Source organism: Pteropus vampyrus, unplaced genomic scaffold (assembly GCF_000151845.1).
Source record: "Pteropus vampyrus isolate Shadow unplaced genomic scaffold, Pvam_2.0 Scaffold182, whole genome shotgun sequence".
NCBI lineage: Eukaryota > Metazoa > Chordata > Mammalia > Chiroptera > Pteropodidae > Pteropus > Pteropus vampyrus.
In genome coordinates this window covers 1,776,920-1,792,208 of record NW_011888963.1, presented here as the reverse complement: position 1 = coordinate 1,792,208, position 15,289 = coordinate 1,776,920, and the positions used below count along the sequence as shown (strand labels likewise).

At 37.6% G+C, this 15,289-nt stretch overlaps 1 protein-coding gene and 1 pseudogene across 1 annotated transcript in view; one reads left to right on the top strand and one right to left on the bottom strand.

Moving 5' to 3' along the window:
* The window catches only part of LOC105299391 (microtubule-associated serine/threonine-protein kinase 4-like), a 200,682-nt gene that overhangs the window by 54,869 nt on the left and 130,524 nt on the right, over positions 1-15,289 (top strand). The gene's annotated exons all lie outside the window — the stretch shown is intronic.
* On the bottom strand, positions 5,845-5,958 carry LOC111746306 (annotated as a pseudogene).

The window sequence follows — 15,289 nt, the reverse complement described above, 5'->3', positions numbered from 1 at the left end:
AGAAAAAATTGAAAGTTTAACAGTTCTGAAGTCTTTTTTGAGTACAAATTAAGTATCAAAGATGGAAATGAGGTTAGAAGAAAGAACAATTTAATTACTCTATCAACATACCATTTTAATAGAACGAATAAACAAATTTTCACTTTATTGGTTGGTGGTTTCAGTCTGAATTATATTCAGATTACTTTTTTTTTTAATCACGATACAAGATTCAACTAAGAGATGAGAGAATAACACAAAATTAAATATGGAAATTATGGGTTGCTGGGTTGTGCTGTCTCTTGATTATATGACGGTTGGTGGCCACGTGAATACATCATTCCTTTTTTCTTTTTAATAAGAAATTTCTAAACAGACTCAGTTCTGTAAACTTACTTACACCGAAATTATGGGTTTTCATGAAAATCTATAGAATTAGTTCCAATTATATTCGTTTCAATATTAATAACAATAGCTAATATTTATCGAGTGCTTAACTAAATGCCAGGCATTGAGCTCAATGCTTTACATTCAATACTTGATTTAACCTTCACTATTAAGAACAACATTGTGAGGTGAATACTGCTTTAGCATATTGAATCAGGTTAGACATGTTGCATTGGAATCGGAGTCTTAGAACTTTGGTGTTAAATGCTTCAAAACTGTCTTTAGGTTGTACTTTTGTTAGAAGATTACTACACTTAAAATGTTTTAAATTTAGAATTGTGGAACTTTTCATAGAAGAATAGGCTTAAGCATGTTGTAGCTGAGGAAGCTGAAGAACAGAAATGTAACTTGAGTAAATCACTTTTACGTAGGTAGGCGGTAGCAGAGCTGGAACCGACCCAGGTGTTCAGTTCTCAGTCAGTAATAAAAGAAGGCCAGGAACCCATTTTAGAAACTGGAAGTTACTAGAAGGAGTAATAATCTGGATGTTAAGAGATTTCATTTCTAAGAGTGCATTTGCCAGAGACCAACAAATTGTTTTGATGCGGAGGCAACCTTTTGTCCCAAGTTTTTTGTTTTTTTGTTTTTCAGGAAACCAATCTTGGGGTGGATCTAGCCTTTCCTTCAGCAAATATTCACTTAGGGTGCTCTGAGGAGATACTACAAAGAAAGCACTATGAGTAGTTTCTCTCTTAAGGAGTTTACACCCCAGTTTGGGAAATAAGATGCATCACTTGGTGATTATACTTAGCCATGTGTCATAATGCAGTGTAAAGTGCCTGTGTGCAATGTGGGAATTGGCTCATTAATAAACAGGCCAACGCAGCTGAAGCATGATAATGCCTATTTTCAGTGCAGAGAATGACGTGATTCAGAACTTTTACTGTGTTAATAAAATGAACTTAAACTTCCCTTGCCGATAGTACTCACATACAGATCTTTCATTCAGGACCATACATTTACAAAAGCAAAATTCGATTAACTGGAAATGTATTAGCAATAAGCCCCTCTTTTTTTCAGAACTTGGAAAATATTTTTTTGAAAATTTCAGTCCTTGGAAATTTAATGACTTTAAAAGTTCAATAAAGGTTTATGAAAATTGGGACTGACATCTTGAAGTAGATGAACCAAGAACCTGGTAATGAAGAAAGTGGTAAAACTGACTTATCAGAAGAGGCAAGAAAGGCAGGCTTGCTGGAGGTGGCCACATGTGGGCCAAAGTCTGGAGGTGGGAATCTGCAGAGGGGCTATGTGAGGGTAGAGACCTTTCTGCTTTGTTCCTGCCTTAATAATGGGCCACTGCATACCAGATATTGCTCAGGACTTTAAAAAAAAAATAACTCTGAAATGGAATGCTGCCTCTTTATTATTTTATAAGATTTGTCTTGTCTAGCATATTTTCCTCAAAAATTGCTTGTTTACTTGCCAACAAGGTTGGGAATGTTGTTAAATTCTGTTCTATTAAATTCCACATTTAACCCTTTTTCATTTATTCAGTAATTGAAATCGCTTCCCTGGGTATGTTAACTCTGTTTCAAACAGTAGAAAATAAGCTTGCGTGTACCACCCATCAGTCACAGGGTTATCTGGTCATTTGTAATTGGGGAAGAGGAAGCCTTCAGGAATATTGATGAGAAGACAATGTGGGTGGGACTCTAGATTCGATTAAAGAAACTCTGATAACCTCACTTGATTAGGTTCACTAGTTTTTCCATGTAATAGAGAGATGATTCTAAGATAGCTTGCTTTATTAGCTAAAAGAATGGTTTTTATGTTGCAAGTACATCCCTTGCTTATGTGACTTGACTTTATGAAAAAAGAATACCTCCCAGTTTTAAAGTACTATAAAGTGTTAAGCTCACATATATTTGAAAAATTTCTAAATGAAATGGCTTCTATCTCTGATGCTTTGGGAAGGAAAAATGCCTTTGTTTATACCCGTCGAGACCTAATTCTTGGGTATATAGTTGCATGTGAGTTCAAATATTGGGTTATTGGTGATTTGAGAGCCTGCATGTCCTACTTTGCCCAATAGTATCCAAGCTCTCTTTTTAAATATATTTATTTATTTTCACAGTTGTAGAGTAAGTATTATTCACCTTTTTTTCTGAGAAGATTCAGTAAAGGTAAGAAAGTTAAAAAGACTTGTTCCAGAGGTTTTATAAATTATTTCTACTTCATAGACCAGTTGCTGATTGGCTTCATAAAGCTGATCTGTCTTTGCCGTATATTAATGACTGAATTTATTCACCATTTATTGTTGTTTGGGTATTTGGATGTCCAGCCTAAATCAATAGCCTCTCTAGTTTACTGGGTGACAATCATAGATAAAAATTATCAGTTTTAACATAGGACACTGTTTTATCACCAAGGAGAATATCTTCAGCAACTCTAATAGGTTAGCAATCTGCAACCTGGTTACAACTGGACAGTGCCCAGTGACTCCTTAACATTCTAATTGTATCCTCATAAAATATAATGCTACCCTAATATTCCTTGGAGAAGAAATTGCATATTCTGTATTAATGTGCTGATATTTCATCCCTCCCCCTCCTCCGTGATTCAGTAGCAATATTTTTCTTCAGCATTTTACACCAAAGTGAAATTGGTATTTGTAATATAATTCCCCATATACATTTCCAGTTAATCGAATTATGCTTTTGTAAATGTATGGTCCTGAATGAAAGATGCATTTGTGAGTACTATCTGCAAGAGAAGTTTAATTTCCATTCAGCTTGAGTTCTGCTTATTTCTATATGCCCTTTCTTCCTTCTTCGCTGCCTGTCATTTTCCTTGTTAACCATGAAGATGACTGGAAAAGGTGCCTTGGTTACTGATGGGTATGAAGGTTCTTTTCCAATGTGGTAAAACATAGAAACAGTTAAAAAATGGACCCTCCCCCCCCCACACACACAGCAGATGGCAAAACATAAAATAAAAGAAGAAGGTAAAAAATTGAAAGATACTTTCTTAAAATCCTTTATAGTGCTCTTATATATGGGGGAAGATGTTTGTGTTTAACTATACAAAGAATGATTGTATGCAAATTTATTGTTTGCATGTAAACATTTACTTTATGGATACTGGTAAGCTTTGGATCATCAGTTTGCATTTTCCAGTGCAAGGTGCTGCTGGTGGTGCTGCCACTTCAGAAGGAGATGATCACCTGTTAAGAGAAGCATTAATTGTAATATATATATGATGTATAAAGACATCTGAGGAATAGGAATAAATGCAGGCTCCATTATTCTGCTTTAATTTGCATCATGAAATACACATATAGATTATGTAGTTATATTTTTAGACATAATTGTGAACATACCATCTTGATTCTCTAGCTAAACATTTTAGGTTGGACTCTCTGAACTAACAAGAAATGTAGTTTTGTTCTAGAAAAAAATGAAGTATCTCAAAGAATGCCCTATTTCCAACCAAGTTTTATGTAAGCATAACTGTTAATTGTACAATGATTATGGGTTTTTTCTCCTCTTTTTAAAATCAATGTCAGTTTAAACCTAAGCAAGTGCAACAACTGGCATATAGTCTTTCAAGAAAACATGGTACTGAGAAGAGAATCAGTAAACGATATTTTTAAACTGAACTTGTAGAAAAGTGGTATTTTGTAAAGAAGTGTTATGAGACTGCCAGGGCATGTTGGGAAAAGGCCTGGTCTTTGAGTCCAGACACTAGGTCTTCTTTGGGTCATTCACTCAGTGACATCTGCATGTCCCTTAGGTGTCAGACACTGGACTCTGTCTCAGGGGGGCAGCAGGAAAGAATTTTTATCCTCACAGCAGCCCGCAAGGTAGGTAGAAAAGCAATTACTGCCTGGTATCTGGGAAATAGCTGGGCTTGGACTTGAACTTGGGTCATCTGATTTCTGATCTGTTATCTCTAGTATACCACATTGCCATATAGTATGCACCCCATCTGGATGCTATCACTTACTCAGATAATATATGTGCAAACAAATGCTAAAGTGCTTTTCATATGTAAGTGGCTTTGATATCCAGGACTGAAAGGTTTCTAGGCCAAATGGAGACCACACAACCCTTTGTTTTCCTTTATGGATTCTATTTAAAGTCATCTTAGTTTTGAGTATACCCCCTGAGTCATAACTTAAATTTTGATGCATTTTCTATGATATTGGCAATAGTAAATGCCATCATGTATTCATTGAATCACTTAGTTTTTTAGCAAACATTGATTAATATTTCTTCATGTCTCTCACACACTCTAGGGATGCAAAGATGAAGAAAGCATAGGCTTCACGAATGGTTTATAGCCAAATAAGAGAACAACACGTACCTAAAAAGATCATTATAATGCCGTATAGAGCATGCTGTGGTAAAGGTGTGATGAAAGGGGACAGCCTTCTCACAGAGGGTGAGGCATTGGTTCTGGGTCTTTGAGGATCAGTAGGAGTTTGCCAGATAGGACAGTGGTGCAAGGACTTCCTTGGCATTTGGCAGAGTGCTTGTGAAGACAGATGTGATATTCAGCCCCGTGCATTGCTCAGGGTGGGGGGATCATTGTAGGAATGTGATGCACATGAGCTATAGCCTCCCCAAAGCCAGAGAGCTATGGGACTGTGACTCATAGGATCTCCAGCCTGACAATGACCAGGGGTTATTTAAAGAACATCTTTGAGTGTTTAGTAAAGTTTTATTGTGTTGTCTGCAGTAACTTGAAATTTGTGATAAAGATAAGGTTGGTATGACTTGCTGACCATGATGTAGGAAACATTGTCTTCAAGTTGCAAGTCAATGTTTTTTTTCCCCCCTCTTTAATTCCCCTCCCTGCCCCGCCCACTTCCACCACTGACTTAGGGATGTTGTCATTTCGCTTAAGAACTGGATCTCTGAAGGCGTAGAATCTCCTCCCACACACTCACAGCAGCACCCCTGGGGCCTGGCACACCCAGAGCCTGGCACATCCAGGGTATGGTCTGTGGCTCCACCTGGGGCATGAACCCAGCACCTTCTGCGTGTAAAGCAGACATACTAAGCACTATACTATGGAGCTACCCGCAAGTCAATGTTTTTTTTGCAAGCTTTGAGAGGGATTTTAATTTTTGAGATTCAGGTATTTTTTGATGGTAGCAAATATTTTGGAAATATTATCTATATACAAATAATTACCTTGTTAATTGCCAAGATAAAAGGAATATAGTTAAATTGTATAATTAATAGTTTTTATTAGTGGTGCTTGAATTTCCCCGCCCTTGTATGATTTTTTAGTTAATTTTATTTAATAAAGGATGTGTCATCTTAAAAGTTTAATTTCTCTTAGCACGAGACAACAATTAGTCTCTCAAAACCTTGCTAAAATGTGAGAAATCAGATATTAATATGTAGTTTATTTTTTTTATAAATATGCTGAGTTAATAAGTTTAGGAAAACACTATTTTTTTTTTAAAGCCTACAGCACCTGGTCTTCCTAGGTGGTCTCCCATCCAAGTACTAACCAGGCCCTACTTAGCTTCCAAGATCAGACAAGATTAGGCGTGTTCAGGGTGGCACGGCTGTAGACAAGGGAAAACTATTAAAAGCTATTATTTCCTCACATCCTCTAGCTCCTACTAATACCTTCATCAGTGAGGGTTTGATTTGACATCAAAAAATACAACCTAAATAACCATAGCTTTAACCTAGTGAGGTTCTATTTTTCTCACTGAAGGAAAAAGTGAGGTAAGCAGTACATAGCTGATGTGGTGGCTTCAGGGTTGGTGTTCCCTTAGGATCCAGACCTTTCTCCCCTTATTGTCAACTCTCCTTGGGGTGTACCTGTCTCTTCATAGTCTTAAGATGACTGTTCTGCTTCTAGTATTGCATCTACGTTCCAGACAGGATGAAAGAGATAGGTAAAACACATGCACCTGACTAGAACTCCACCTAAACATCATCTAATTCAGAACTGTTGTGTGACAGTTCCTTGTAGCAACGAAATCTAGAGAATGTAAGTTTCTTTCCTTTTTTATTTTTTAAAGTTGGGCATATTGCTATTCTGAAAAAAATCTGGACTCTGCTGGTAAGAAAAAAGGAGAAAGGGGTATTTGGTAGGCAACTACAGCATGCATCACTGTATTCAATGTAAGGATCTTCAAGTATGCCCGTTCAGAGTCTGGATTTTTCATGCCTTTGGTGCCTCACCTTGGAGATGGAATTAATGTTCCTTTCGGCAAGAGGATGACTGAAAAAGAAAATACAAATAAAGCCAAAGTGGACACCTTATTTACCCTTAATAAATTGGGAAATAAAACAGGCTACACAAGGAATTCCTTAATATTTTTAATGGAAGGGCGTTTTCTCAAATATTTAACGAGACAGAATTCCAGGAACTATGGTCAATGTTTAGGTCACCTAAGTTTTTATATTGAAACAAACAGCAGGATATAATAATATTCTCCATTATAAGCTTGTCCTTGTCACCACCCCCACCCCCACCCAGTATACTTTTTGGATGCTAATCAAATCAAAAGGAAGCCATGCATTATAGGTTATAGTTTTTCAGTGGTGGTGGTAATCAAAACAGGTAGATTTGCCCTATATTGTGCTCAGTATTTCAGGTATTATTTAACCTTTCAAAGAAACTTTTTAAAAGAGCACCTAACATATCAGGTACTATTCTAGGCTTCAGGGATACAGTAGTGAAAAAAAACAACAACAACAACAACAAAAAAAACAGACAAAAATCTCTGTCCTTATAGAACTTGCAATCTAGAGTGTTGGCTGAACTCTTTATAATCCTGTAATCGAGGTCTTTAAAAAAAAACATTTTTGGGGCTATTACTGCCCTTCTAGTTTGCTTTTCTATGTTTGAAACTTTTGTTGGCTGTATGTGAGATATGTGGTTAATGAATTTAGCAACAGCCTTCAATTTTCAGAGAGGCAAAACACAGGCAATCAAAAGTTGTGAGCAGAAAGACTTCTTCAGAGTCTGTCAAATTATTTCATTTTAAGCTCTTCATTTCTCATTTCCATCATGTAAAGTACCTTAATTACAGAATCCTTTTCTTTTCCTAATTAAATATTGTAATACAGTCAAGGATTTTAGTTCTTTAGGCACTTCTTAATGTGTTCAAGAACACTTAATAATCTGAACTTTGGGCATGTAAACAGTTTATTTTAAAATTAAAGGGACAGGGGTATTTTAAAAGAGCGGTAGTCAAGTCATTAGAAGGCTGAGCATGCTGGATGCCGTTTATTGTTTCTATCTGTTTAAAGACAATGAAAAGAAGAAATTGGAAAAAATTCTTCTAGGAGACTGTAGATCATTAGCTACAGAATGTATTTTTTTAAAAAGAAATATTTGGGTGATCTCTTAAAGATATTTATTCCATTGTGCTTCTTGGTAATTCTGATCTCTTATAGCTGAACCCTCGGTATTGTGTACTTGTGTTACACAATATTGGTCTTCATCTGTTCATTTAAGACAGACAGATACAAATTAATCAGTTTACTTGGTTGTTCGTTATTCATTTATTCCTTCCTTTAACAGTTATTTTAGTAACTACCACCAACCAGGCCCTGATTTCTCAGTAGTGAGCAAAACAGATCAAATTCTTGCTTTTGTGGAGCTTAAAATTTATGAGGGGAAGACTGTTAAACAAAATTAATAAAACACATAATTAATGCCAATTGGTGATAACTGCCATGGAGAAAAATAAAGCAGGCCAAAAGGGATAAGAATTGATGGGATATGTTGCTATTTTTTTCCTCAATGAATACCAGATTTATTTCTAATAAGGATAATAAAAGCGCTCCAGGTATTTCTGTTTACACTAGAAATAATAAAGACTCAAGTTTAAATTCAAATACAATCCTAATTTTACCATTCGCTGTCTTTAAAAGAAGGTCATTTTGTTTGTTTGTTTTCTTTCCCCACCAAAATAGAAACAAAATCCAACCCTGGGAGGCTACAGCCTCGAGTTGCTATTTTTTATTGCTTAGTTATGTGAAGTCTCTTTGAGAAGGTGACATTTGAATAAAGACCTAAAAGAAGTGAGGAAAGGAGTCACATGGCTGCCAGGGGATAAGCATGTTTCAGATGGAACAGAAAATGCAAAGTCCTGAAATGAGAGCGTGTCTAACTTCTTACTTGTTAAAGGAACAATAAGGAGGCCGCTATAGCTGGACTGGAGTAAGCGAGTGACAGGAAGTATGACATGAACTCAGAGAGATAATGAGGAAGATCATTTAGGGCCCTATGAACTATTTGAAAAACTTTTGCTTTTTTTATACTGGTTGAGGAGAAAGGCCAATGGAAAGTTTTGAACAAAGGGGCGAATGATAAGTCCTAAAACCCAGATCATGCTGGCTACTGTGTTAACAGATTGTGAGAAGCCAAAGTAGAAGCAGGAAGAGACAAGCTAGGAAGTTATTGCAGTAATACAGGTGAGAGGGGATGGTGCTTGGGTCATCTGGTGGTAGAAGCCAAGGTGGTGAAAGGTCGTTGCATCCTGGGTACATTTTGAAGGTAGATCCAAGGATTTGCTGATGGACTGGATGTTGGGTATAAGGAAGAAAGGAAATACGGATGATTTCTAAGTTTCCAGTCCAAGGAATGAGATAGAATTGCTGTTTACCAAGGTGTGGAAGATAGCTAGAGGAGAAGGTGATAAAAAACGAGAGTTTGATTTTTGCCTTATTATTAACTTTGAAATACTTCTGAGACAGTCAACTGTAGATCCTAGTAGGCAGTGGGATATAAGAATTTGAAGTTAAGGGGAGAGATCCAAGCTGGAAATATCAATTCAGGAGTTATTATCATATATAGGAAGCATTTAAAGACATGGGACTGGATGAGGTTGTGAAGGCATTGAGTGTAGATGTGGAAGAGAAGAAGGAAAGATAAGACTTGTCCAAAAACCAAGGGAAAAAAAGAATAGAAACACAGGGAACTCAGAAAATGCACAAAAACTTTAAAATAACTATTAGTATATTCAAGGAATTATGAGACTGAGAATTTTTTCAGAGAATTGGAAATTATAAAGACAAGTGAAAAATGTTATAACCAGAAAATGAAATAATAAAATTTAGGATGTAATGGATGGGTTTAATGAAAGATTAAACTCATTTGAAAAATTAGTTAACTAAGCATATTTTTACCATACAATCTAGCAATTGTACTCTTTGGTCTTTAAAGGAGTTGAAAACTTAATGTCCACACAAAGAACTTTATATGGATGCTTATAGCAGCTTTATTCATAATTACCACAATTTGGAAGCAACCAGGATGTCCTTTAGCAGGTGATGAATAAATAAACTGGTACATTTAGACGATGGATTATTACTCAGTGCTAAAAAGAAATAGGCTATCAAGCCATAAAAAGACATAGAGGAAACTTAAATGAATATTACTAAGTGAAAGAAGCCATTCCGAAATTTATATGATTCTGACTATATGACATTCTGGAAAAGACAAAACTGTGGAGACAGTGGTTGCCAAGGATAGGAGGGAGGGAGAGATAAATTGGCAGAGCACAGAGGATTTTTAGAGCAGTGAAAATACTCTGTATGATATTTGAATGATAGATACATGTCATACTATATTTGTCTAAACCCATAGAATGTATAACACCATGAAGGAACCACATGTAAACTATGTACTTTGGGCAATTTTGATGTGTCAATGTAGGTTCTTTTGTAACAAACAGACCACTCTGGTGGGGATGTTAATAATGGAGGTGGCTGCAGGGGGCACCTGGGACATCTCTGTACTTTCCTCTTGATTTTGCTATGAATCTAAAACTGCTCTAAAAAAACAGAGGTAGAGCCAGCTGCACGCCAAGTTTTAAAAATGATAACTGGAAAGTCATGAAAATGTTCAAATTGAATCAGAGAAAAGAATCGAAGAGCTCTATGGGATGTGGTACAAAGATCTAACATGTGTGTAATTGGAATCCAAAAAAGGAAAAGAGAAAACAGAACAGAGTAATATTTGAAGAGATCTTGATTGAGAATTTTTCAAAACTAATAAAGGAGGAACTGGAGAAGAGTTGAATGTGGTATACATAGAGACTTTTTTGGAGGAGTTTTGTGTAAAGGAGAGCAAAGAAATGAGTTAATGGCTAATAGAACATGGGGACAAGCAAGTTTTTTATTTTATTTTTTAAAAAGATACTAGAGCATGTTTATATGCTGATAGAATGAACAAGGAGAGAGACTTTTGGTACAGGAGAGTGGGGACAATTTCTTGTGCTATGTCTTTCGGTAGGTAACATTGGCTGGGAGCCAGTGGCAAGAATACAAGCATTTCTGCATAACCGCCCTCAAGTCCCTGTTTGGGTTTAAACTGTATAATTAGGAAAGTAGATCTACTATAAGAGTATTATTGCTTATAAATCAGAAGTATTTTAAATTATATAATTCTTGCTATCATTGATGTACTCTAGTATTAATAGCATATGTAAGCAAAATCCTTCTCATGTCTCACTCTGTTGCCACCTACCTCCTACTTCCAGTTTGATATGGAGACATCAATTTAGATCCCTTGTAGATGCCCTTTAGTGGCAATATTTGAATTATAGAGTCATTGAGAGAGCTAACTTGGAAGACAGACCGCTGAGGTGTGAATCCCATTTTCTCTATTAATTAGGTATAGAAAATTGGGCAAATTATTTAACCTGTTGGAGCCTGTTTTCTAACTGGTAAAATTTGGTGGGATGGTATATTAGTACCTACGCTATGGGGTTATTATGCGTATTGAATGCGTTAGTACATACCCATTTCTAGAACAGTGCCTAGCACATAAGAGATATTCAGTAAATGTTTCTTGATACTATCTCTAGTTCTGGGAAAACCTATTGAAAGCGGAAGAATAGTTTTCACATGAGTTATATGTTACAGCTTCCTGGGGCCTCTTAGATACCAAAGCCTAGATTTTACCCCTTGAAGTTTTGATTTAATTGGTCTATGGTCGGATCCCTAGACCATTAGTACTTTATTAAAAACAAACACACTTCAGTTATTCTAATTTGTAGCCAAGGTTGCATTGGCCCTAAAAGGTGATTAATTCAGTTTTTCAGCATTCCCTGTCCTCAAGAAGCTTTGTACTAGGCTTCAGTTTGCCAAGACCGTGTTTACAAATGTGTTTTGGGTTGAGCCTTTAACAATTGACTCATCTTTTTATTCTGGATGACTTTGAAATGTCTGTGATGGTAATGATATTTATCTCTACAGACCCCTAACCAGCTAGAATTCTTGTTTTCCATGTCATATCTGCTAATCTATATTCTGCCGTATGATTCTCTCAAATGGGACTTCACAGTCTGGGAGAAATTGCACAAATCACAACAAATGAATTGTGCGGCATGCCAAAAATCAAATGGAATATTCATTCCCACACATTTGCTTTTTATGTGACTTAAAATGTACAGCCTTTGGGACAGTTGTTATCACATTGACTCCATTATGGCAAAGAAAGCTAATTTAGTAGAAAAATTGGCTAGAGTGTCTCCTCTAATAGAAATAAACACGAAACCACTTTAGTGTCTCTTCTTTTTAAGAACTGCCGTTTTCCCATAAAATTTACAAGTCCGCAGATTGATACAGAAGCCCCTATAACTCATATGGCTGTGGCTTTATAATTTTAAATATTATCTCCCCATAAAGTAATGGTACTGAGAAATGTGAGGCCACTTTAAATCATAGCATGCAAATGAATCAACTTTTGCCTTCCTTAGTTAAGAAGCCAGATGAGCGAACATTTGCAATGCAGTGTAGCAAGTGCTGGGGTAAGGACAAATGCTGGGGTTGCATGAAGGCCTATAGCAGGGCAATTCCCCGGGGTCTTGCAGGGTAGAGGGAGGCAGCACAGGGAAAGAGGCAGAGTCTACCCTGAGAGCCACTGCAGGATAAGTAGGGGTAGCCAGATGCCAAGGGGAGGGGTGGAGAAAGAGGGGGAGCACCATGTTTTCAGCTAAGGGGAGGAGCATATGCTGGGGGAGATGCCTTATCATTATACTGGGCTCATTAATTCTTTTAGAAACAGCGGGTTATCCTAATTGTACTACTGTGATATTACTGCCCGTGTCTTGTTCCTTGGGAGGAAACACTCCTTGTTTTGTTTTTCCTCAATTCTTTTTCATGAAACCAGTTTCATTTTTAGGATATATGATTATCTTATCACATTTCTGTTGGCCTTTGTCCTCTTTTCTTTTCTCTCATCTTCTTATATGGCCTGGACTATACCCCCAAATGCTGCCACAGCATTTTCCAATGCGGCAGCCTCCGGTTAGCACCTCCACAGTCATGGTTTATCACAAATTTCCCCCTAGTTAATCTCCGTCCTTGTTCATGCTGGGTTCCCACTCCACCACTCATCACTGTGAATGAATTTTGTTCTCTTTTTCATTTTACTGCCCACAGACTGAAATTTTGGGAATACCACCTGTTTGCTCGATACTTTTGGTCTGTGGAATGGGGTTGCTGCTACTAATAGCATTTCCAACAAATGATAATTTTTGTTCTCCAGCAAATGGTGATTGAATTTGGTATTCACATTGTCCAAAAGTAACTCGTTTTCACCTGTTCATCTTAATTTGAAAATGAGAAGAGCCAGCTCCACTATTAATCAACAGTGAGACTAGCTTTTAAAACAATTTCATTTTGGAGTTTGCTTTAACAGTTGATGACTTAAATTTTTCCCTCATGCATTGAACTTTAGATTGCTTAATTTGTTGAATCACATCTTATTCATTCTATATTAAGGAGAATCTTCCACTTGAATTCAGATGAGGAGGAAGTGATTCTATGGGAATAGTGAGTTGGGCCCAAGCCTTGCACCAAATGCCAGACCACTGAGAGTGCAGTCGAAGTTGTGCTAATTTGGACCAAATTTATTTTGTATTGATCACAACCTGAGATGCAAAGAAAGAACTAGAGTTATAATTTTATCTTTAGCTTTATATCCTGTAATTAGACATTAGTACTCATGGTCAAGAAGCTTAATGTAGTTAACTCTAAATTTTGAGGGGATTTTATGTACAGTTTGTATCCTGAGAAAGTCTCCTCTACAGCCCGTTTCAGTATTAACATCACCTCTGCATAATTACTTTGACATTTTAGTTTTTTTGCTTGTAGCAAGTATGAGAGACGTTTGAAACTCAGTCTCCAAGCTTTTCTCCCCCAGTTTTGGAAAGGGTTCAAAAGATGGCTTTTCTGCTTAGGTTGGTAATTTGCACCCATGTAAGAAAGGACTGGAGTGGGTTGTGGGAGGTGCTGAGGGACAGGTAGTCTTAGAATTCAGCAGGTCTACCATCTGTCCTAGTTAGGTCCCCCCAAGAGGGAGCATTTCCTGCTCTGTAAAATGGGAAAGTAATAGTACACACCCCACAGGGCGATTGTAAGGTCTAAATGTTAATTCATGTAAAATGCTTAGAAGAGTGCCTGGCATATAGGAAGTGTGGAAGTGTTATTGGTTCTGTATAATTTTGTTTAAGAGAATCCTTAGGACTTTAATCTCTTAAGAAAACTGTTTTTGCTTGTAAAATATGATCTGCTTAACATTTAGAAGTAGTAGAAGGAAGAAACTGGGGCTAGAGCAAACGTAGCCTTGGCAGAATTTGATCTCCAGCTGCTGATTGCTCAGAGATTAGGAACAGTGGAAGTGAGCGGAGCTGCTGTGAGAGAGATGGGAGGAATCCGGTGGGGTAGGAATCTGAGAGCTACCCTAGACTTGCTTAGCAAAAAAAAAAAGTAGGGAAGTGTCCAAGGCTCTAAGAATAAGCAACTTAGTGGATACAGTGAGAAAGCAGCAGCCATAGTGCAAGTTCCTTTTCTTAAATCTCAGTCCAGTGCTTGCATCAGAATTCAGAGGAAAACTGCAGAACCAGCATGAGAGAATTTTTCTGTCATCCAGCATCTATCACATCTCAGCTTCATTTTCAGAAAAGCCAGTTTTAAAGAGATACAAGTGTAGTTTCAGTCTCTAGAAGGTTTGCCCCGGAGGTGGGGTGCTGCCTGCAAATCTGCTTCCCTAGAATGGGTGCTACTGGCGGGGAAAGGGAGTGAACCAATGCTTTATTTAAAATGAGAAGAGATCAGTTGTTAAAGTGAAAGGAATCGGTTTTCACATAGCTCTTTGTTTCTTCGTAAGACTGTGTGGCTAGAGCAGGCTGAGCTGTTTGGGGTGAGACTGGAGTTGGGAATGGAGACGGTGGGAGAGAGCTGGTAAGATCACGTACAAAGGATTGTAGATTGTATTAGTAATTTGGAGATTCTCTCCCGTGGATTCACTTAGCAGTGGTGGGGGTGGTAGAGAGCAAAGGCCAGGAAAGCAGAAGAGAGCCAAGGCTGGCAGCTTCCTAGGCTGGGAAGGCCATTAGGTGAAGCTGCTGGCTGAAGAGGGATTTCAAAGTGATTCTCCACAGTGCTCAGCCTGGAGAACTCCACCAGCACCAATGGGAGTTATTTCTGGAATGAGTGAGCGAGTACAGTGGAGAGCACAGAGGAAAGAATTGCAATTTTGGCCTGGATCACTGGTGTCTGCATTTGAAAGAGGGTGACATTTGCTTTGTGCCTGGAATGAAGAATACAACTTTGCCAGGAGACACAAGGGCAAAGGCAGAATTAGAGGATGAAGGCTTATCTCCCAAGTGGACTCAAAATGTCTGCCCAGCATTCAGCAGGTAGGGAAAAGTGACAAGAAACGAGTCTGAGAGGCCAGGGTAGCGCAGGCATGTGCAGGGCTTTGCAATGCCTCGCTCAAGGTTGGGTAGTTTACACTGCAGAATTGGGGTGATATCCAGTGAAGGTGTGGCAATTAACCTTTTGCACTATGTGCTTATAATTTTTGTCAAGCTATTACAGAAGTTGACAGTCCCTGTGTTTCCTGATCTTTTTCAAAAGGAAGTATAAGA